Source organism: Balearica regulorum, chromosome Z, assembly GCF_011004875.1.
Source record: "Balearica regulorum gibbericeps isolate bBalReg1 chromosome Z, bBalReg1.pri, whole genome shotgun sequence".
NCBI lineage: Eukaryota > Metazoa > Chordata > Aves > Gruiformes > Gruidae > Balearica > Balearica regulorum.
The window spans coordinates 30,344,267-30,366,454 of NC_046220.1; positions in this window are offsets into that span (position 1 = coordinate 30,344,267).

Sequence of the window (22,188 nt, forward strand, 5' to 3'; positions counted from 1 at the left end):
ACAGGATGAGGTCCTCCAACACAGCTGCCGTGGAAGGCTCCGCTGCAAAGATCAACCCCAGCTGCTGTTGCAGCCAGGGCAGAAAGCGTTGGAGGAGAGCTGGGTGGTCGTCAAAAAGAGACGCCCAGGCGTCGGGCTGGAGGCCGCCCACTGTAGCCCTGGGCACTGACTCTGCCACCCGCGGCTGGGCCGTTACAGGGCGAGGGGGGCTGTGGGTGGCTGGGTGCCCGGGCGCTCCTCTGGCCTGGCGGGTGCCAACCGATGCTGACGCCAACCCAGACGCTCTGATGACAACCTCTTTGAAGTCGTCGTCCGCCTGCACCGAGTGCACGATGGATTGCACTCTCCTCTTGCAGAGGGGGCACTCGGGCTTGCTGTCAGCCCACCGCAGGATGCAGCCATAACAGAATCGGTGGAGGCACGGCATCACGTAGGCGGCGTCATCCCAGCTGTCCAGGCACACTGGACAGCGGTCGTCCACCTCCGTGGCCATGCTGTCTGCTCGCTGCGGTGGGCTGGGGGGAGCTGGGGATGGTGAGCTGCTCCCTCTCTTTAGCTCTGCAGCAGTGGTTGTCACGCTAGAAAAGGAAGAGAGGCCACAATCGTTGGCTGGCCTGGGGAGGGGTGGACGAAATGCCCAGGTCCCTCAGGAAGGACAGCCTTCCAGCTCCCCAGGGTGAGGTCTCCCCTCCCAGCTCACCTCTGCTGCTGCGAGCGCACGTCTGGGGTGCCCTGGCTGCCCGAAGCTGGCAGGGCCGGGAATTATCCTTTGGTGGCTCTGGGATCAACCACAGAGATCTGCAAGGAGCAAGTTCCTGAGCAGAGCACCAACACCAAGGGTTCGCTCAACACTCCAGCTTCGCAAACTGCTCAGCTGGATTCTGAGCACCAGCTCTCTGGGTGGGACTTGGTGCCCGGACATAAGCAGCAAGGTGTGTCTGGTCACAGTCGTCGCTAGGGGACATCACAGCTATCCCTGGGTGACAAGAGAACCCATCACTCAGGGCCTCGGTGACATCAGAACCCGTCACTCAGGGACTCAATGACGTCAAGTACCCATCACTCAGGCATGTCACCCTCCAGCACTCAGGGAGGTCACAGTGGGCCCTCCTCTTCCAAGGCGTTCACCTTGGCAGCGCTGTGGCCACAGCACGCGTGTCTGGGGTTACCGCGACACCACTTCCCACTCCATCCCCCATCTCTTGTCTTGTGCGCAGCACTGGTGTTTCATGGCAGTCACTGCGTGTCTTTTCAGGGCCCCACCAGGTCGCTCTGGCCGGGGCAGACGTCACCGGGCACATGCAGCAAGGGGGTTCCCTCGGTAACACCTGGAGCCTCCCTGGGAGGCTGCAGGACAAAGTGCCACAGGCTCTCCCCACACCCCAGCACTGCTGGCCAGCCCTCTGGGCTCCCCCGATTCCTCCCACGGGGGTCACAGGCAGCACTTGGCTCGCTCTCGCGGGTTTTCTCCCATCTTTCTCCCCTAGCCAGAGGGCACAAGGGTGATCTGATCCCCTCTGCTCAGCACCATCAGGCCTCATGCGGGCGCCACGTCCCATGTGGCGTGCCGGAGACAGGAGGGAGGCCGACAAAGCAGAGGGGCTGAGGGGAGGCAAGGAGGGTCTGTGCGGCCAGGGCCGGTGCCGCATGGAGCAGAGGAGGCGCTGGGGCACCTCACAGCACAGCCCGGTGCCCGTGAGGAAGGCAGCAGGGGGATGAGGACAGGCTCATCCCAGCACTGCCTGGTGGGAGGGTGAGAGGTGGTGGCATCTCCTGAAACTGGAGAGGTTCAGGCTGGAGATAAGGAGTCAATCAAAACCAAAATCCCTGTGAGGATCGCGAAGCACTGGAGCGGGTTGCCCAGAGAGGAGGTGGGATCCCTGAGCCTGCAGGTCTTCTAGACCTGAGTGGCCACAACTCAGAGTATCCAGGTCTTTAGTCATTGTTGACTGTGCCCTGAGCCAGTGCAATTCTGTTCTCAGTGTGGCATCAAATGGAATGCCAAGACACCAAGGATTGGTGTTCAATACTGTTCCTCTCTGGTTTCAGGGCAGCTGCCACAAAGCTCCATACGTGCCAGCAACTTCTCTGGGCCCTATGAAACTCTGGTGGGGGTGAGTTTTGGCCCCTGAGTTTCTTAAAATGCCCAATAGTGGTCAGAGCTTCAAAAATGAAAAATCAGGACACCGACATGTCCTTAAAGAATAACACATCCAGTTCAATGGCATGGCATGTATTTCAGGAATGGCCCTGGGAAACACTGACGCGTTCTTCTTCCCACCTCCCCTGGCAGCTAGTGCTGGAATACTTTAGACAGCCACATGTATTCTACATATAAGTTCCATAATTTAACGTCTCAATATTCCAGTGTGGGCTATAAGCATAGTAGCTTATGCCAAGATACAACAGCAGAAGTGAACCGATTAGTCCTTTTTTTTACTCTGGCAACATTTGGCCACAAAGCATCTTTTTCATGGTTTTGCAACTAATCATTCTAACGTGACACACAAGACCTTCTTGAACGCCCGCTTCCTGAAGAAATGTGGCTAAGTGCTAGGTAACGTCTCTTCCTTGTAGGTCATATAAGTGAGTGTAGCGGTTACTGCAAGTGATCCAAAACATGCCACTCTAGGTTGGTTCCGTAAGCTTTTATACCAAATCTAGCCTAAAAATTCTGTGATGTGGATTGTGCTCTCACTCACAGCAGGGTGCCTAAGGGCAGAACCTAGCAGGTAGCTCACAACGTTACTTGCCAAAAATCTGCCTTGTTTTGTGTGTGTGTGAAGAGTTTCGCATGCATTTAAATATATAACACACAATTAAGAAATATGTACATAAACAGGAGATCATCTTGTTTTATACATTCTGCACAAAATGGCCCTGAATTTGACAGGTATTAACATGTGGCACCCTTTGCATAATTTAAAATTTTATTATGTAAATGTACTTTTTACAATTCACCAGTCATTAAAGAAATACAAATAAAACATTTCAGTACCAAAAAAAAATAATTGTGTTGTTCATAAACTGATTGTATTGAAAAATGTTCTATACCAGAAGTATTTCACCATGCATTTGAAGAAATGCCAATGTTTTCAAGCATTCTTAAACTTGCAACATTGTGTCAAAACGGAAGTGGCATCCATGTCAGTCCACCACGGTGGAGAGAAAGCAGCAGTTTCCCTATATGGTGATTCCTATTTCGTTTGACACATGTAAAAGCTGAATGGAGTTGTGGGTTTTACCAGGATGGGAGCATAAAGATTACTTCCCCGGTTCTCTCCACAGGATTCCCAATGAGTCAAAAAGAGGAAAGAATAAACAAAAGCACTTTTCATCTGTGCAGCAGAAGTTGCAGGACGTGCGAGAGGGATTAGGCTTCATCTTGTGAAAGGGTAAAGCTATTTCCTAGACTGTGAGCTATGCAGATGCTCAATGAAGGTGAAGATCCTCCTGTGCCAATCTTTCTTTGCCACAGATCTGCAAAACAATCACATTTTCAGAGTTTCTGGGGATTTACAGCTGGAACAATGTTGCATGTCAGCCTGGTGTGAAATTCTCTGTAAGGAAGTTCTCAGGAAAACAGTTAAACTAATCAGACAAATGGTTCGGTGTGTACCAATGACCCCATCTTATTTTTGAATCTTTTTCTGCTTGTAGGTCTGCAAGATGGCTAGTGGCTAGTGGGTGACTCATTTTTTGCAATTAAAGAAGGACTACAGTACTTGAGATACTAGAAATGAGTCAGTGAGAGTTGCCGGTAGAGAATACCTAGAAAAGGGCATAAGACAAAGGCAAGCAGATGGTTATACTTTTGCAGCACACTCACCCAGTGGTTTGCAGCTCAGAGACTTCCTGGCTGTGTCTTTATGTTTAATAGCTCTCCAATGTGCTTGCTTTCTGGGGCTTGGACTCCTTGTTCTCGAAGATTTGAAAAGCTTAGTATGCACAAAACTGGGCAGCAAGAAGTTCCATTGCTTAAATACACAAGAACCACCTCCTGTTTACTTTAAATCATCCATCTGCTGCTGGCATTTCATGCCACCTTTCTTTTCATTACTCTGCTAGCCTAAAATGTACAGACGCATTGCATGTTGCCTTTTTTCAGGCTACCTGTGTGACTGACTTTGCTGCAGGTCACTGTATCTGCCGCTCAGAAATGACGGAGGTTCCCCATTAAACAACCGGTGTAGGAGGTTCATCCAGTTACCAAGCCACATCTTTAGTCTCTTTATTCTGATTTTCAGATCTGTTCTTTCGTTGCGAGTGCAGCTACCTCCAGATCAAATTTAATCAAAAGAGGGCAGTATTTAATTGATTTTGACAAATAGTTTCCCAGCTTTTAGTATTCTTAAAAGTGAGTGGTACAGCTTTTGGGGCCCTCAGAATGTTCTCTGATGAGGGTTTGCTTTTCAGCTCTGCATACCCTTTAGCTTCCAGAGCATCACAGAAGCAGTTTCACAAGTAATGAACACATTTTTCCTTCAGCTAATTAAAAACCAATAACCTCAAATTCAAGAAGATAATATCCTGGAGGATTTTCTACTAGATCCCGGGGCAATTTTACAAGCGCACTTGCTATGTGCAGTCAAAATTACCCAAAGAGGCATGCTTCTATGCAATTGCATAGCAATACATGTCATTTATAAACCTTCCATTTTTAGGGCTGCAGAGTGTCTCACCTGATGGCTGATGATCTACTGATTTTTTGCAAGTAAAGGAGCTTTACTTCGGCAAAGGTAGACATGGGAGAATGCCAAATATTGTAATACCCTGGCTCTACCTCTTCCAATACGCTTAGAGTTAGAATTACTCTGAGTGGGAAAACGGCATTTAACCACGGACCCCGAAATAACGCATGTGTGTTGCGCGCACACATCTCTGAAAATATGAACACAGTTCTGTGTAGCTCCAAATGGAAGGGTTCAAAGGGTCGCTTAGTCACATGCGTACGTCTGCTTGCAGGGAAGAAGACACAATTTCTGAAAGTATCACTTTGGACGTTACGGTGAAGTAGCGGGATTCTGCCCGTGTTTTTTTGTCATTGTCATTGTCATTGTCATTTTTACATCAGGCTACACACCTGGAATTCACACGTCACTACAAGAAACATATTTGCTTGTATGGATATTTTTGCTAACCTTTTAAGTCTCGTTAGTTTGGCTTTCGTGTATAAACCGAAAACGTGCATCCCCACCATGGATCTGTATTCATGGGATCAAAGCTTATTTGAACATCGATGTAGAGACGTAAGATGCCTACAGAAAGCAGCTGATCACAGTGCCAGTCTGTAGAAGGGAAGGGTATCCTGGTGCCCATTCTGGTTCTCACAGATAGAGACAAACCAGGCAGGAAACTTCTCTGTGGTACCTATTTCCAGATTCTGGATGGTACTTCTTCTTTTTTTAAAGTTTCAGAGCCTTTTCAAAGGACTAGCAAGAGAAGTCCCGTATTCAGTATTTATTCCTTTTATCTTTATATCTTTTTAATAAATGCAGCTGAGAAAAATGCTGCACAGTTGAAAGTGAAAATGTTTACAGAGTTTGGTGAAAGCAAGTTAAAAGAATAAGTATTCCAAAGTTATGGAGGCATCACAACTAACACTGAGGTGCATAACCTCGGTGCTAAAAAAGTGAATATATTACGTGGTATATTTCCAGGTGCATATATGTCCACGTACCTCTTAATATGTCTTTGCATGCATGCCAGAGAGTTATCAGAAGTAATCCATATGAAAATGTGTAGTCACCCATTCTTGAAAGTCATATTAAAAATTAAGCCTGACAAACTGAGAGTAACATGTTCACAAATGTTGTTAGAATATAGATCCACTGAGTATGAATCTGCCTCAAATGCTTCTTGGACTGAGTCACGCTGGTGGTTACAATATGTGATACACAAATGTTGGGAAAGTAGCACCACCAAGAGTCAATGCCAGGCATAGGCTGGAACATTTAGAATAGACCACAGGGCCTATCCCCATGGTCTGACCTCCTAGAATGAGACCGCTTACAAAAGTGCCTTGGAGACAGTGCTCCAGGTACATAGGACAGTGTCGTGCAAGGTGGCAAAAACCACCATGGTGTTCTAAGACCCACAGCCTGTCTAGATGTGCTGGTTTTGGCTGGGATACAGCTAATTTTCTTCATAGCAGCTGGTACGGGGCTACGTTTTGGATCTGTGCTGAAAACAGTGTTGATGACACAGGCATGTTTCCATTATTGCTGAGCAGTGCTTACACAGAGTCAAGGCCTTTTCTGCTTCTCACACCACCCTAGCAGCGAGTAGGCTAGGGGTGCACAAGGAGTTGGGAGGGGACAGCCGATGCCAACTGGCCAAAGGGCTATTGCATACCATATGAGATCATGCTCAGTGTATAAAGCTGGGGGAAAAAGGAGGAAGCGGGGGGACGTCTGGAGTGATAGCATTTGTCTTCCCACCTACCGGTTACGCGTGATGGAGCCCTCCTTTCCTGGGGATGGCTGAAGACCTGCCTGCCAATGGGAAGTGGTGAATGAATTCCTTGCAGAGCAACTTCCTTTGCTTGCGTACATGGCTTTTGCTTTACCTATTAAAATGTTCTTGTCTTAACCCATGAGTTTTCTCACTTTTACTCTTCTGATTCTCTCCCTCATCCTGCTGGCAGGGAGGAGTGAGCGAGCAGCCGCGTGGTGCTCAGCTGCCGGCTGGGCTTAAACCATAACAGCCTATTTTTAGTGTCCAACGTGGGGCATGAAGGATTTGAGATAACAATGGACTTGATTGGAATGTGCTAGATCGAATTTATAGCAGCTACTACTGTTAAGCTGTTAATCGGCAGGCTCCTGTTCTTGTCATGGGGCTTGCTTGCCTTACTGTATAGCAGAGTCTAGTGCTCATTAGTGGCTGCTTTTTGGTTTTGCTGCTCACTGTGGTGCTGTACTGCTTATCATCTTACTCTGCTGCGCCTGGGAACATTTTGATAACAGCAATGGCGATGCACCTGGGCTGGCAGCTGGCCAGGGCATCGCTGCTGTTTCCGTGCTGCTGTACTGGACAGGCTGGAACTCCAGTGGGAGCTCAAATTGAAGGGACTGTGACCTGTGGATGACTCCGCGTGGGAGCAGGACACCCTGAAGTGTCTGTGGCCATGAGTAAGTTCTCACCAGAGCAGGTACATCTCAAAGTGTCTGTGTCTGTGATTATGTCTGTGCCGCAGCAGGTATACCTCTGAAGGGATTGTGGCCCAAGGATAAGTCCACGCTGCATCAGGTACACCTTTAAGCATCAGTGGCTGTGTATGAGGTCATGCTGGAGCACCTCAAAGCGTGTGGCCATGGATAAGCCCATGGCACTAGAGCACAGAAAAAGCAGGACACTGCTATCTGACGTAAATCAACTGTCTCAGCACAAATCCAGAAGGGATTAGAATTAAGTGATATATGCAGTCATCATTTTACAACTTATTTTGAATCCCAGCCTTCGCATCCCTAACTGAACCACTGAACATCATTTGGTTTTGGATCGGAGGAAGCGTATGAGAAACATTTTTTCCAGAAGTATATTGTCAGTAACTCATACCAGAAAAAATAAACGTCGTCTATACCAAAAGCATTCTTACCAGCTCACACCACTGGCCGTGATATGTTATTATTTCTAATGATGGAAGTAGAGATGAGTGATTTTGTTGTTGTTGTTGTTGTTGTTCCCTCGTGAATAATTTATTTTGCAGGATGGTGGTGGTTGGGGTTTTATTCTTATCCTTGAAGGCAAGGACAACACTGGGAAGTGCTCACAAGGGGAGATCAAGAACACTGAACAGTTTCAGACGAAGTAAGAATTACAAGATCAGCAGAAGCGAGGGGTAATATGCATCCTATAGAATAATGGTTACGGGTCTTTCCTAGCAGTGCTAGCTTTCAGTCCATTTTCTTAGTAGCAGAAAGTGCGCCTCCTTTTTTTCTTAGTAGCAGAAACTCCTAATGCAGCCCAGGACACCGTCAGCGTTCCTTGTGGCAAGGGCACATTGTTGCCTCATGACGAACTTGGTGGCCACCAGGACCTCCCGGGCTTTTTCTGCAAAACTGCGTTCCAGCCGGGCAGCCCACCACACGTGCTGGTGCCTGGGCTTGTCCCTCCCCGGGGCAGGAATTTGCGCTGCCCCTTGTTGAATTCAGCTGTTTATCTGACTGAGGCAGAGAGACAGAGAAGACAACTTCAGACAAGTGTAATGCAAGAAAATAAATGAATGAGTCTAATCTGATTTCAGATCCATATAGTCGGCATTGTTTTGCATAAGTAATACGAAATTGCCTGTAAAAGAAATGTAAACATTATAATTTAGCTAAGTTTACCACCAGAGCTTCTTCTATCACCTGAATGGTAAGTAAATAGATATTTTCTTACCAACCTTTTGATTTTGTGTTTTGATTAGTGTCCTGTATTGGGGTAGATCCTTTCTGCCTCTGTCTATCGCTCATAGGAAGGTTGCATGGGTAATCTGGATATGCTCATTTCACCCAGGCAGATGTTCTCTTGAAGCTCCACACCTGTTGTGTTTCACTGGTGGCTGCATGCCTAGACATATGGCTAAAGACGCCTTTCTGTCTCCTGGATGACCCAGGTCTCCTGTTCCTCAGCTTTGCAGCTATCGGCCAGCGTATGAGTGAAGGGGAACTGGACATGGTATCCTGGAACACAGTGTGTGTGCTGATGGTATTGAGAGTTAATTGTTAAAAGAGAAAGAAGTCCATTATGCTGTGCTAGTTTCTACGCTTAAAAGGACATAAGCAGCAAGACAGACAGTTATACTAAAGGAAAGGACTAAGCTGTTGAAATGACTGTTTCAGTGCAATAGAAGCAGCTTACTGATGTTTCTGTATACTCCTAAAGAGAACACGTTCAGTACAGGGCAAACATTTCTGTAGCATCGATCTCCCATTGTCGTATATTCTCGGCAACAGGTACAAAATCCGTATTAGGTTGAATAGTATTCTCGGATTAGCACATTTTCTAAGCTTAGTCGTACAAACCTCGGAGGACGCACTTGTGATAGAATGTAAGTGCTGAAAAAGGACACTATAATATGTGTCACTGGCTGCCTAACTGGTGGAAGAGGTAGATGTAGAGATTACAGGAGTACCGGAAGGTATGTACGCTGTTGGCTAACAATGTAAATCATATGGAGCAAGCCTTTAATTTCTGAGACTCAAAACTAGAAGCTGAACAGCTTTTGAAAACAGTTGCTAAATACACATGGGTTGGCTGCATTCCTGTTTGTGTACTTTTTAATTTTTTATGGGAAATGTATTCTGCATTTGTATGAATGTGTCCTGAGGTTTAATTATGGTATTAAGTTTTTAAAAAAACCTGTAGCGCATTAATGCAATTTATTTTACTGAATAATAAATACTTACTTACTGTAAAGTATTTGTAAAAGGTAATCAGATTACATTACTTAGGCTTACAGACTTTGTTGCATTCACATACTACATTGTTTATTTCCTCTATTTGGAGGACATAATTCTGGGCTAGTCTTGCGTACACTGGCACTTTATGGAAGGATTGGACTGTCATCCTGAGTGGAGGCAAAGGTTAAAGATGCTGTAAAGGAGAGAATATGACCGTTGAGTAGATTATCTGAAACCATGAACGGTCTGTTAGAAAGAAGCAGTAAATGGCTAGGAGTGAGGGTCAGGCAGAGAAACAATCATCTCCTTTATTTCCGATAAGGGAAGTGGATATATATATTTACATGTTGTCAAGGTCACCGCCCCATCAGAGACAGCGAGGCTGCACCGGGCAGCGCAGGCTGGTAGGAGAGCAGAGCCCCAGGGGGGATGTGGGGGCAGAGGGTGTGGTGAGGAGATGGATGGATGGAGGTGGGGTGATGAGGGGTGGGGCACGTGCCCCAGCTGCTGGCCGGGCCCTGGTGTTGGCAGCTCCCGGGGCACGGTTCTAGTTTTGCCGCCGGGGTGGCCTCTTGGGGGGCTGGGAAGAGTCCTGGGACCTGCCAGCCCTTCTCTTCGGGGGTCGCCGTGGTCTCCCAGGGGAGCGGTCTCTGCCCTGGCTGGCAGTGGATGGACCTGCCACGGCCTGCCCTGGAGCTGCGTGCGGCTCTTCCTGCTCCCCGTGGGTGGGAACGGGAGCGTCGGGGCGGCTGCTGGGTCCCCCACGAAGAGCAGCGGCTGAGGTGCTGGGGCGCTCCTCTTCATCAGCTCCAGCAGGGCTGCCGGAGGGGGCTGGGCCAGGGGCAGGAGACCCCCTTCGGGAGGCAGCAGGACGAGGGGCAGCCGCGGGGCTGTCCTCCCGCTCCTCAGCAGCATGGCCGTCCTCGAGGTCCAGCAGACGGCGGGCCTCCCTGCTGCAGCGTCGCACGGCGACGTCAATCAGCTGCTGTACGAATGTCGCCGCACGATTCTGGAGGCTGACCTGCAGCAGCCGGAGCAGGACTTCTCTGTCCAGCCCAAAGAGGCCCAGGACGGACAGGATGAGGTCCTCCAACACAGCTGCCGTGGAAGGCTCCGCTGCAAAGATCAACCCCAGCTGCTGTTGCAGCCAGGGCAGAAAGCGTTGGAGGAGAGCTGGGTGGTCGTCAAAAAGAGACGCCCAGGCGTCGGGCTGGAGGCCGCCCACTGTAGCCCTGGGCACTGACTCTGCCACCCGCGGCTGGGCCGTTACAGGGCGAGGGGGGCTGTGGGTGGCTGGGTGCCCGGGCGCTCCTCTGGCCTGGCGGGTGCCAACCGATGCTGACGCCAACCCAGACGCTCTGATGACAACCTCTTTGAAGTCGTCGTCCGCCTGCACCGAGTGCACGATGGATTGCACTCTCCTCTTGCAGAGGGGGCACTCGGGCTTGCTGTCAGCCCACCGCAGGATGCAGCCATAACAGAATCGGTGGAGGCACGGCATCACGTAGGCGGCGTCATCCCAGCTGTCCAGGCACACTGGACAGCGGTCGTCCACCTCCGTGGCCATGCTGTCTGCTCGCTGCGGTGGGCTGGGGGGAGCTGGGGATGGTGAGCTGCTCCCTCTCTTTAGCTCTGCAGCAGTGGTTGTCACGCTAGAAAAGGAAGAGAGGCCACAATCGTTGGCTGGCCTGGGGAGGGGTGGACGAAATGCCCAGGTCCCTCAGGAAGGACAGCCTTCCAGCTCCCCAGGGTGAGGTCTCCCCTCCCAGCTCACCTCTGCTGCTGCGAGCGCACGTCTGGGGTGCCCTGGCTGCCCGAAGCTGGCAGGGCCGGGAATTATCCTTTGGTGGCTCTGGGATCAACCACAGAGATCTGCAAGGAGCAAGTTCCTGAGCAGAGCACCAACACCAAGGGTTCGCTCAACACTCCAGCTTCGCAAACTGCTCAGCTGGATTCTGAGCACCAGCTCTCTGGGTGGGACTTGGTGCCCGGACATAAGCAGCAAGGTGTGTCTGGTCACAGTCGTCGCTAGGGGACATCACAGCTATCCCTGGGTGACAAGAGAACCCATCACTCAGGGCCTCGGTGACATCAGAACCCGTCACTCAGGGACTCAATGACGTCAAGTACCCATCACTCAGGCATGTCACCCTCCAGCACTCAGGGAGGTCACAGTGGGCCCTCCTCTTCCAAGGCGTTCACCTTGGCAGCGCTGTGGCCACAGCACGCGTGTCTGGGGTTACCGCGACACCACTTCCCACTCCATCCCCCATCTCTTGTCTTGTGCGCAGCACTGGTGTTTCATGGCAGTCACTGCGTGTCTTTTCAGGGCCCCACCAGGTCGCTCTGGCCGGGGCAGACGTCACCGGGCACATGCAGCAAGGGGGTTCCCTCGGTAACACCTGGAGCCTCCCTGGGAGGCTGCAGGACAAAGTGCCACAGGCTCTCCCCACACCCCAGCACTGCTGGCCAGCCCTCTGGGCTCCCCCGATTCCTCCCACGGGGGTCACAGGCAGCACTTGGCTCGCTCTCGCGGGTTTTCTCCCATCTTTCTCCCCTAGCCAGAGGGCACAAGGGTGATCTGATCCCCTCTGCTCAGCACCATCAGGCCTCATGCGGGCGCCACGTCCCATGTGGCGTGCCGGAGACAGGAGGGAGGCCGACAAAGCAGAGGGGCTGAGGGGAGGCAAGGAGGGTCTGTGCGGCCAGGGCCGGTGCCGCATGGAGCAGAGGAGGCGCTGGGGCACCTCACAGCACAGCCCGGTGCCCGTGAGGAAGGCAGCAGGGGGATGAGGACAGGCTCATCCCAGCACTGCCTGGTGGGAGGGTGAGAGGTGGTGGCATCTCCTGAAACTGGAGAGGTTCAGGCTGGAGATAAGGAGTCAATCAAAACCAAAATCCCTGTGAGGATCGCGAAGCACTGGAGCGGGTTGCCCAGAGAGGAGGTGGGATCCCTGAGCCTGCAGGTCTTCTAGACCTGAGTGGCCACAACTCAGAGTATCCAGGTCTTTAGTCATTGTTGACTGTGCCCTGAGCCAGTGCAATTCTGTTCTCAGTGTGGCATCAAATGGAATGCCAAGACACCAAGGATTGGTGTTCAATACTGTTCCTCTCTGGTTTCAGGGCAGCTGCCACAAAGCTCCATACGTGCCAGCAACTTCTCTGGGCCCTATGAAACTCTGGTGGGGGTGAGTTTTGGCCCCTGAGTTTCTTAAAATGCCCAATAGTGGTCAGAGCTTCAAAAATGAAAAATCAGGACACCGACATGTCCTTAAAGAATAACACATCCAGTTCAATGGCATGGCATGTATTTCAGGAATGGCCCTGGGAAACACTGACGCGTTCTTCTTCCCACCTCCCCTGGCAGCTAGTGCTGGAATACTTTAGACAGCCACATGTATTCTACATATAAGTTCCATAATTTAACGTCTCAATATTCCAGTGTGGGCTATAAGCATAGTAGCTTATGCCAAGATACAACAGCAGAAGTGAACCGATTAGTCCTTTTTTTTACTCTGGCAACATTTGGCCACAAAGCATCTTTTTCATGGTTTTGCAACTAATCATTCTAACGTGACACACAAGACCTTCTTGAACGCCCGCTTCCTGAAGAAATGTGGCTAAGTGCTAGGTAACGTCTCTTCCTTGTAGGTCATATAAGTGAGTGTAGCGGTTACTGCAAGTGATCCAAAACATGCCACTCTAGGTTGGTTCCGTAAGCTTTTATACCAAATCTAGCCTAAAAATTCTGTGATGTGGATTGTGCTCTCACTCACAGCAGGGTGCCTAAGGGCAGAACCTAGCAGGTAGCTCACAACGTTACTTGCCAAAAATCTGCCTTGTTTTGTGTGTGTGTGAAGAGTTTCGCATGCATTTAAATATATAACACACAATTAAGAAATATGTACATAAACAGGAGATCATCTTGTTTTATACATTCTGCACAAAATGGCCCTGAATTTGACAGGTATTAACATGTGGCACCCTTTGCATAATTTAAAATTTTATTATGTAAATGTACTTTTTACAATTCACCAGTCATTAAAGAAATACAAATAAAACATTTCAGTACCAAAAAAAAATAATTGTGTTGTTCATAAACTGATTGTATTGAAAAATGTTCTATACCAGAAGTATTTCACCATGCATTTGAAGAAATGCCAATGTTTTCAAGCATTCTTAAACTTGCAACATTGTGTCAAAACGGAAGTGGCATCCATGTCAGTCCACCACGGTGGAGAGAAAGCAGCAGTTTCCCTATATGGTGATTCCTATTTCGTTTGACACATGTAAAAGCTGAATGGAGTTGTGGGTTTTACCAGGATGGGAGCATAAAGATTACTTCCCCGGTTCTCTCCACAGGATTCCCAATGAGTCAAAAAGAGGAAAGAATAAACAAAAGCACTTTTCATCTGTGCAGCAGAAGTTGCAGGACGTGCGAGAGGGATTAGGCTTCATCTTGTGAAAGGGTAAAGCTATTTCCTAGACTGTGAGCTATGCAGATGCTCAATGAAGGTGAAGATCCTCCTGTGCCAATCTTTCTTTGCCACAGATCTGCAAAACAATCACATTTTCAGAGTTTCTGGGGATTTACAGCTGGAACAATGTTGCATGTCAGCCTGGTGTGAAATTCTCTGTAAGGAAGTTCTCAGGAAAACAGTTAAACTAATCAGACAAATGGTTCGGTGTGTACCAATGACCCCATCTTATTTTTGAATCTTTTTCTGCTTGTAGGTCTGCAAGATGGCTAGTGGCTAGTGGGTGACTCATTTTTTGCAATTAAAGAAGGACTACAGTACTTGAGATACTAGAAATGAGTCAGTGAGAGTTGCCGGTAGAGAATACCTAGAAAAGGGCATAAGACAAAGGCAAGCAGATGGTTATACTTTTGCAGCACACTCACCCAGTGGTTTGCAGCTCAGAGACTTCCTGGCTGTGTCTTTATGTTTAATAGCTCTCCAATGTGCTTGCTTTCTGGGGCTTGGACTCCTTGTTCTCGAAGATTTGAAAAGCTTAGTATGCACAAAACTGGGCAGCAAGAAGTTCCATTGCTTAAATACACAAGAACCACCTCCTGTTTACTTTAAATCATCCATCTGCTGCTGGCATTTCATGCCACCTTTCTTTTCATTACTCTGCTAGCCTAAAATGTACAGACGCATTGCATGTTGCCTTTTTTCAGGCTACCTGTGTGACTGACTTTGCTGCAGGTCACTGTATCTGCCGCTCAGAAATGACGGAGGTTCCCCATTAAACAACCGGTGTAGGAGGTTCATCCAGTTACCAAGCCACATCTTTAGTCTCTTTATTCTGATTTTCAGATCTGTTCTTTCGTTGCGAGTGCAGCTACCTCCAGATCAAATTTAATCAAAAGAGGGCAGTATTTAATTGATTTTGACAAATAGTTTCCCAGCTTTTAGTATTCTTAAAAGTGAGTGGTACAGCTTTTGGGGCCCTCAGAATGTTCTCTGATGAGGGTTTGCTTTTCAGCTCTGCATACCCTTTAGCTTCCAGAGCATCACAGAAGCAGTTTCACAAGTAATGAACACATTTTTCCTTCAGCTAATTAAAAACCAATAACCTCAAATTCAAGAAGATAATATCCTGGAGGATTTTCTACTAGATCCCGGGGCAATTTTACAAGCGCACTTGCTATGTGCAGTCAAAATTACCCAAAGAGGCATGCTTCTATGCAATTGCATAGCAATACATGTCATTTATAAACCTTCCATTTTTAGGGCTGCAGAGTGTCTCACCTGATGGCTGATGATCTACTGATTTTTTGCAAGTAAAGGAGCTTTACTTCGGCAAAGGTAGACATGGGAGAATGCCAAATATTGTAATACCCTGGCTCTACCTCTTCCAATACGCTTAGAGTTAGAATTACTCTGAGTGGGAAAACGGCATTTAACCACGGACCCCGAAATAACGCATGTGTGTTGCGCGCACACATCTCTGAAAATATGAACACAGTTCTGTGTAGCTCCAAATGGAAGGGTTCAAAGGGTCGCTTAGTCACATGCGTACGTCTGCTTGCAGGGAAGAAGACACAATTTCTGAAAGTATCACTTTGGACGTTACGGTGAAGTAGCGGGATTCTGCCCGTGTTTTTTTGTCATTGTCATTGTCATTGTCATTTTTACATCAGGCTACACACCTGGAATTCACACGTCACTACAAGAAACATATTTGCTTGTATGGATATTTTTGCTAACCTTTTAAGTCTCGTTAGTTTGGCTTTCGTGTATAAACCGAAAACGTGCATCCCCACCATGGATCTGTATTCATGGGATCAAAGCTTATTTGAACATCGATGTAGAGACGTAAGATGCCTACAGAAAGCAGCTGATCACAGTGCCAGTCTGTAGAAGGGAAGGGTATCCTGGTGCCCATTCTGGTTCTCACAGATAGAGACAAACCAGGCAGGAAACTTCTCTGTGGTACCTATTTCCAGATTCTGGATGGTACTTCTTCTTTTTTTAAAGTTTCAGAGCCTTTTCAAAGGACTAGCAAGAGAAGTCCCGTATTCAGTATTTATTCCTTTTATCTTTATATCTTTTTAATAAATGCAGCTGAGAAAAATGCTGCACAGTTGAAAGTGAAAATGTTTACAGAGTTTGGTGAAAGCAAGTTAAAAGAATAAGTATTCCAAAGTTATGGAGGCATCACAACTAACACTGAGGTGCATAACCTCGGTGCTAAAAAAGTGAATATATTACGTGGTATATTTCCAGGTGCATATATGTCCACGTACCTCTTAATATGTCTTTGCATGCATGCCAGAGAGTTATCAGAAGTAATCCATATGAAAATGTGTAGTCACCCATTCTTGAAAGTCATATTAAAAATTAAGCCTGACAAACTGAGAGTAACATGTTCACAAATGTTGTTAGAATATAGATCCACTGAGTATGAATCTGCCTCAAATGCTTCTTGGACTGAGTCACGCTGGTGGTTACAATATGTGATACACAAATGTTGGGAAAGTAGCACCACCAAGAGTCAATGCCAGGCATAGGCTGGAACATTTAGAATAGACCACAGGGCCTATCCCCATGGTCTGACCTCCTAGAATGAGACCGCTTACAAAAGTGCCTTGGAGACAGTGCTCCAGGTACATAGGACAGTGTCGTGCAAGGTGGCAAAAACCACCATGGTGTTCTAAGACCCACAGCCTGTCTAGATGTGCTGGTTTTGGCTGGGATACAGCTAATTTTCTTCATAGCAGCTGGTACGGGGCTACGTTTTGGATCTGTGCTGAAAACAGTGTTGATGACACAGGCATGTTTCCATTATTGCTGAGCAGTGCTTACACAGAGTCAAGGCCTTTTCTGCTTCTCACACCACCCTAGCAGCGAGTAGGCTAGGGGTGCACAAGGAGTTGGGAGGGGACAGCCGATGCCAACTGACCAAAGGGCTGTGCATACCATATGAGATCATGCTCAGTGTATAAAGCTGGGGGAAAAAGGAGGAAGCGGGGGGACGTCTGGAGTGATAGCATTTGTCTTCCCACCTACCGGTTACGCGTGATGGAGCCCTCCTTTCCTGGGGATGGCTGAAGACCTGCCTGCCAATGGGAAGTGGTGAATGAATTCCTTGCAGAGCAACTTCCTTTGCTTGCGTACATGGCTTTTGCTTTACCTATTAAAATGTTCTTGTCTTAACCCATGAGTTTTCTCACTTTTACTCTTCTGATTCTCTCCCTCATCCTGCTGGCAGGGAGGAGTGAGCGAGCAGCCGCGTGGTGCTCAGCTGCCGGCTGGGCTTAAACCATAACAGCCTATTTTTAGTGTCCAACGTGGGGCATGAAGGATTTGAGATAACAATGGACTTGATTGGAATGTGCTAGATCGAATTTATAGCAGCTACTACTGTTAAGCTGTTAATCGGCAGGCTCCTGTTCTTGTCATGGGGCTTGCTTGCCTTACTGTATAGCAGAGTCTAGTGCTCATTAGTGGCTGCTTTTTGGTTTTGCTGCTCACTGTGGTGCTGTACTGCTTATCATCTTACTCTGCTGCGCCTGGGAACATTTTGATAACAGCAATGGCGATGCACCTGGGCTGGCAGCTGGCCAGGGCATCGCTGCTGTTTCCGTGCTGCTGTACTGGACAGGCTGGAACTCCAGTGGGAGCTCAAATTGAAGGGACTGTGACCTGTGGATGACTCCGCGTGGGAGCAGGACACCCTGAAGTGTCTGTGGCCATGAGTAAGTTCTCACCAGAGCAGGTACATCTCAAAGTGTCTGTGTCTGTGATTATGTCTGTGCCGCAGCAGGTATACCTCTGAAGGGATTGTGGCCCAAGGATAAGTCCACGCTGCATCAGGTACACCTTTAAGCATCAGTGGCTGTGTATGAGGTCATGCTGGAGCACCTCAAAGCGTGTGGCCATGGATAAGCCCATGGCACTAGAGCACAGAAAAAGCAGGACACTGCTATCTGACGTAAATCAACTGTCTCAGCACAAATCCAGAAGGGATTAGAATTAAGTGATATATGCAGTCATCATTTTACAACTTATTTTGAATCCCAGCCTTCGCATCCCTAACTGAACCACTGAACATCATTTGGTTTTGGATCGGAGGAAGCGTATGAGAAACATTTTTTCCAGAAGTATATTGTCAGTAACTCATACCAGAAAAAATAAACGTCGTCTATACCAAAAGCATTCTTACCAGCTCACACCACTGGCCGTGATATGTTATTATTTCTAATGATGGAAGTAGAGATGAGTGATTTTGTTGTTGTTGTTGTTGTTGTTCCCTCGTGAATAATTTATTTTGCAGGATGGTGGTGGTTGGGGTTTTATTCTTATCCTTGAAGGCAAGGACAACACTGGGAAGTGCTCACAAGGGGAGATCAAGAACACTGAACAGTTTCAGACGAAGTAAGAATTACAAGATCAGCAGAAGCGAGGGGTAATATGCATCCTATAGAATAATGGTTACGGGTCTTTCCTAGCAGTGCTAGCTTTCAGTCCATTTTCTTAGTAGCAGAAAGTGCGCCTCCTTTTTTTCTTAGTAGCAGAAACTCCTAATGCAGCCCAGGACACCGTCAGCGTTCCTTGTGGCAAGGGCACATTGTTGCCTCATGACGAACTTGGTGGCCACCAGGACCTCCCGGGCTTTTTCTGCAAAACTGCGTTCCAGCCGGGCAGCCCACCACACGTGCTGGTGCCTGGGCTTGTCCCTCCCCGGGGCAGGAATTTGCGCTGCCCCTTGTTGAATTCAGCTGTTTATCTGACTGAGGCAGAGAGACAGAGAAGACAACTTCAGACAAGTGTAATGCAAGAAAATAAATGAATGAGTCTAATCTGATTTCAGATCCATATAGTCGGCATTGTTTTGCATAAGTAATACGAAATTGCCTGTAAAAGAAATGTAAACATTATAATTTAGCTAAGTTTACCACCAGAGCTTCTTCTATCACCTGAATGGTAAGTAAATAGATATTTTCTTACCAACCTTTTGATTTTGTGTTTTGATTAGTGTCCTGTATTCGGGTAGATCCTTTCTGCCTCTGTCTATCGCTCATAGGAAGGTTGCATGGGTAATCTGGATATGCTCATTTCACCCAGGCAGATGTTCTCTTGAAGCTCCACACCTGTTGTGTTTCACTGGTGGCTGCATGCCTAGACATATGGCTAAAGACGCCTTTCTGTCTCCTGGATGACCCAGGTCTCCTGTTCCTCAGCTTTGCAGCTATCGGCCAGCGTATGAGTGAAGGGGAACTGGACATGGTATCCTGGAACACAGTGTGTGTGCTGATGGTATTGAGAGTTAATTGTTAAAAGAGAAAGAAGTCCATTATGCTGTGCTAGTTTCTACGCTTAAAAGGACATAAGCAGCAAGACAGACAGTTATACTAAAGGAAAGGACTAAGCTGTTGAAATGACTGTTTCAGTGCAATAGAAGCAGCTTACTGATGTTTCTGTATACTCCTAAAGAGAACACGTTCAGTACAGGGCAAACATTTCTGTAGCATCGATCTCCCATTGTCGTATATTCTCGGCAACAGGTACAAAATCCGTATTAGGTTGAATAGTATTCTCGGATTAGCACATTTTCTAAGCTTAGTCGTACAAACCTCGGAGGACGCACTTGTGATAGAATGTAAGTGCTGAAAAAGGACACTATAATATGTGTCACTGGCTGCCTAACTGGTGGAAGAGGTAGATGTAGAGATTACAGGAGTACCGGAAGGTATGTACGCTGTTGGCTAACAATGTAAATCATATGGAGCAAGCCTTTAATTTCTGAGACTCAAAACTACAAGCTGAATAGCTTTTGAAAACAGTTGCTAAATACACATGGGTTGGCTGCATTCCTGTTTGTGTACTTTTTAATTTTTTATGGGAAATGTATTCTGCATTTGTATGAATGTGTCCTGAGGTTTAATTATGGTATTAAGTTTTTAAAAAAACCTGTAGCGCATTAATACGATTTATTTTACTGAATAATAAATACTTACTTACTGTAAAGTATTTGTAAAAGGTAATCAGACTACATTACTTAGGCTTACAGACTTTGTTGCATTCACATACTACATTGTTTATTTCCTCTATTTGGAGGACATAATTCTGGGCTAGTCTTGCGTACACTGGCACTTTATGGAAGGATTGGACTGTCATCCTGAGTGGAGGCAAAGGTTAAAGATGCTGTAAAGGAGAGAATATGACCGTTGAGTAGATTATCTGAAACCATGAACGATCTGTTAGAAAGAAGCAGTAAATGGCTAGGAGTGAGGGTCAGGCAGAGAAACAATCATCTCCTTTATTTCCGATAAGGGAAGTGGATATATATATTTACATGTTGTCAAGGTCACCGCCCCATCAGAGACAGCGAGGCTGGACCGGGCAGCGCAGGCTGGTAGGAGAGCAGAGCCCCAGGGGGGATGTGGGGGCAGAGGGTGTGGTGAGGAGATGGATGGATGGAGGTGGGGTGATGAGGGGTGGGGCACGTGCCCCAGCTGCTGGCCGGGCCCTGGTGTTGGCAGCTCCCGGGGCACGGTTCTAGTTTTGCCGCCGGGGTGGCCTCTTGGGGGGCTGGGAAGAGTCCTGGGACCTGCCAGCCCTTCTCTTCGGGGGTCGCCGTGGTCTCCCAGGGGAGCGGTCTCTGCCCTGGCTGGCAGTGGATGGACCTGCCACGGCCTGCCCTGGAGCTGCGTGCGGCTCTTCCTGCTCCCCGTGGGTGGGAACGGGAGCGTCGGGGCGGCTGCTGGGTCCCCCACGAAGAGCAGCGGCTGAGGTGCTGGGGCGCTCCTCTTCATCAGCTCCAGCAGGGCTGCCGGAGGGGGCTGGGCCAGGGGCAGGAGACCCCCTTCGGGAGGCAGCAGGACGAGGGGCAGCCGCGGGGCTGTCCTCCCGCTCCTCAGCAGCATGGCCGTCCTCGAGGTCCAGCAGACGGCGGGCCTCCCTGCTGCAGCGTCGCACGGCGACGTCAATCAGCTGCTGTACGAATGTCGCCGCACGATTCTGGAGGCTGACCTGCAGCAGCCGGAGCAGGACTTCTCTGTCCAGCCCAAAGAGGCCCAGGACGGACAGGATGAGGTCCTCCAACACAGCTGCCGTGGAAGGCTCCGCTGCAAAGATCAACCCCAGCTGCTGTTGCAGCCAGGGCAGAAAGCGTTGGAGGAGAGCTGGGTGGTCGTCAAAAAGAGACGCCCAGGCGTCGGGCTGGAGGCCGCCCACTGTAGCCCTGGGCACTGACTCTGCCACCCGCGGCTGGGCCGTTACAGGGCGAGGGGGGCTGTGGGTGGCTGGGTGCCCGGGCGCTCCTCTGGCCTGGCGGGTGCCAACCGATGCTGACGCCAACCCAGACGCTCTGATGACAACCTCTTTGAAGTCGTCGTCCGCCTGCACCGAGTGCACGATGGATTGCACTCTCCTCTTGCAGAGGGGGCACTCGGGCTTGCTGTCAGCCCACCGCAGGATGCAGCCATAACAGAATCGGTGGAGGCACGGCATCACGTAGGCGGCGTCATCCCAGCTGTCCAGGCACACTGGACAGCGGTCGTCCACCTCCGTGGCCATGCTGTCTGCTCGCTGCGGTGGGCTGGGGGGAGCTGGGGATGGTGAGCTGCTCCCTCTCTTTAGCTCTGCAGCAGTGGTTGTCACGCTAGAAAAGGAAGAGAGGCCACAATCGTTGGCTGGCCTGGGGAGGGGTGGACGAAATGCCCAGGTCCCTCAGGAAGGACAGCCTTCCAGCTCCCCAGGGTGAGGTCTCCCCTCCCAGCTCACCTCTGCTGCTGCGAGCGCACGTCTGGGGTGCCCTGGCTGCCCGAAGCTGGCAGGGCCGGGAATTATCCTTTGGTGGCTCTGGGATCAACCACAGAGATCTGCAAGGAGCAAGTTCCTGAGCAGAGCACCAACACCAAGGGTTCGCTCAACACTCCAGCTTCGCAAACTGCTCAGCTGGATTCTGAGCACCAGCTCTCTGGGTGGGACTTGGTGCCCGGACATAAGCAGCAAGGTGTGTCTGGTCACAGTCGTCGCTAGGTGACATCACAGCTATCCCTGGGTGACAAGAGAACCCATCACTCAGGGCCTCGGTGACATCAGAACCCGTCACTCAGGGACTCAATGACGTCAAGTACCCATCACTCAGGCATGTCACCCTCCAGCACTCAGGGAGGTCACAGTGGGCCCTCCTCTTCCAAGGCGTTCACCTTGGCAGCGCTGTGGCCACAGCACGCGTGTCTGGGGTTACCGCGACACCACTTCCCACTCCATCCCCCATCTCTTGTCTTGTGCGCAGCACTGGTGTTTCATGGCAGTCACTGCGTGTCTTTTCAGGGCCCCAC